Consider the following 2,801-nt stretch of genomic DNA (forward strand, 5'->3'; position numbering starts at 1 on the left):
AAAGAGTCAGTTCATTAAGTGGCACAAACAACAATATGATTGCCCTCTCTATGTTGTATCATTGCCCTTATTATGGTGATAGAATAAATCCAGATAGCTCTGTCTGTAATGGAAATACTACCCTTTAAAGCCTCACAGTATCACATAATTACAGCCTTGAAGAAGACATAAAGATAAAAAGGAAGAGAAAGTCTGACATAATGATGAGCGATAGCAAGATAATCAGGAGGTTCCTCAATCAAAATGATACATAGATGACGACCCTCGATACCCCCTAGTTTCCTCCTCAAGGACAACAGAGTGGAGTTGGAACAGACATTTAAAAAGAGGATCATCACTTTTGTGTCTCCTCTTTTCAGTTAAAAGTAGAATTAATTGTTTAACGGGGGTAATTCAATACCTTGTGTAAAACCTTGTATCTCAACTGTCCTTCCTCTCTAAATCCAGCTGATAAAGACACATTTACATTTCCTGTTTCCCACAGCAATCAGAAACAGATGGAAGAAAATACCCCCAATGGCAAAGCGAGCCGAGCAGATGAGGAAACAGGAAAGAACAACAACATACAGTACACCTACAGTACCATACAGTACACCTACAGTACCATACAGTACACCTACAGTACCATACAGTACATGTACAGTACAAATCCGAGAACGGATGCTTGCATTCAGAGTGGAGGAAAGAGGTGGAGGACAGACTGAGTGATCTAGAGAAGAGGTCCAATACTTCCATCCAACAGGAAACTCAATGGACCTTTATAGTGAAGTCTGAAAACGTTCCAGGTCACGCTGAGGGGATTGGTGGAAAGTAGCCTTGTAGAGAGGGCCTGATCTGGCATGTGGACAGGACTCTTTCTGCAACCTTTCATTGAGGAATAACCATGAATTGAGCCCAGCTTGAGTTGAAAGGCTGGCCTTGAGTACAGGAGGGCTTTCGCTGTTTCACATTCATCCAGAGTGGCCTCATTCTTTTTTGGTTCATCATATTACTGTGTACTCTATATCACTATTTAAAACCCATTGACCTTTGGCTCGTGTCTTAGTGTTAAACCCATAGATGTGGACCAGAGCTTGCCTGCGGTTAATGTTTGCTCTGAGAGTTACAATGCACTATGACAGGCCTCATCCACGTTCCCCCGCCCCTGCAGCCTGCCTCCACAGGAGAGCTGTCAGAGGCCAGGGTCTGGTTAATGCACACGCGCACACACACACACACACACACACACACACACACACACATTCTCAGACTACTTTTTACTTCTCAGTCACACATTTACAGTAGACGAATTCCTTTCTGTGGAAGAAACAGATAATAATAATTTAAATATGAGAAAAATTAAGGCTTTGGTCTAGGAACACTGCTGAATAATGGACATTTCGGGAATACTTACTATGAAGGTCATGTTTATAATGCACCATAAACACATTCATAACACATTATAATGCACAGAGGGGTACACTGTCCCCGACCAGCTCTGACCTGAGGGGGCGGAGTCTCGCCACCACACCACTGTCCACGCCATGGACTCCACAATTCAGCCCCTTAGTGGCCTAGAGATGCACGGTCTTCGCCGGTGGGTGCATGGAGATTGCCCGGTCCGTAGTAGTACTAGCAGTAGCTGTTACATGCAGCTGCAGCAGCTAGCCCACCTCACATTTTATCCAGGAAATGTACTTTCTTTCTGGAAGATGTACAGTATAATGTTCTATACTGTACCTCTCCTGCCCTGACTGTGTCTAGAGTCAGTCCACCATGCAGGAGCACAGCTGGGTGGGCGCGAGGGGTAATTGAATGCTGTCCATCTCTCTACTGTAGATGTGCTGTGATAACTGAGCTAAGCTTAGCTTCAAACAAGGAGCATAGAAGTAATCTGAACCTCTTTCCGCTTATCTGTCAAGCGTGCTCTGAAGGAAAAACAACCCCAGGCTGAGGCCAAGACACGCAAGGATATTTGCAAACTCTCCGCATGCGATGTTCAGCTCCACAGAAAGCTTGCTGGGGGTCAGGGTTCAAACTACACACAGTGGAGGAGTTAGCATCCGCCATCTCTGCCTTGGCTGCACTTCAACACCATGCTGTATTTTATCACAATGATTTCAGTTCATCTGAAGATAAAGATGATACAAATGGGATTTTCACAGGAGAGCCAACCAGATGCCCAGCCTCAGGCAGATCTGAGAGCCTGGCAACAGCCAGGTCTCACTCTTCAGCCTCTGATGTCATTTCTAAATATGCTTTATGTGAGCTGGAGCCATGAGGCCAATAGTGACTGACTGGTTTGATTCAGACCTTATTTTATTGGATGTGATATTTTATGACTGAGTGTTCAGAATTATGTCACCATGTGTGGCCTAGGGAGCAGCCAGTCACAAAGCAGGCCAAGCAGGCTCTCCTTTCAAACCCCCAAATAACACCCCAATAGACCAGAGAGGGAAGGCTGACTAATTGGCTTGGCTAGTGTTGAATCCAATAAGCTCACCACCACCTAAATATCAGCTCAGTTATACTTACAACACCCATTACTGAGAAAACTGGAAAAAAATAAAGGTTTTATCAAATGTCATGATGAAAACTAGAAAGCATTTATATTCATGAGAGCATTGGTGTTACTTTTCTGGATTGCATTGGAGAGATGTCAAAACATATCAGTAAGAAACACTCTGGTCACATCATTTTACAATAAATAAATCTTATTTATAAATTTAACTAGCCCATACCTGGGGATGTCAACCCTTGACAAAATTCCATGCGGGAAACGTCATGTACTGTACCTGTAGTTGACATTGATAGATGTGCAC

This window comes from Borostomias antarcticus (genome assembly GCF_949987555.1).
Source record: "Borostomias antarcticus genome assembly, chromosome: 7".
Classification (NCBI taxonomy): Eukaryota; Metazoa; Chordata; class Actinopteri; order Stomiiformes; family Stomiidae; genus Borostomias; species Borostomias antarcticus.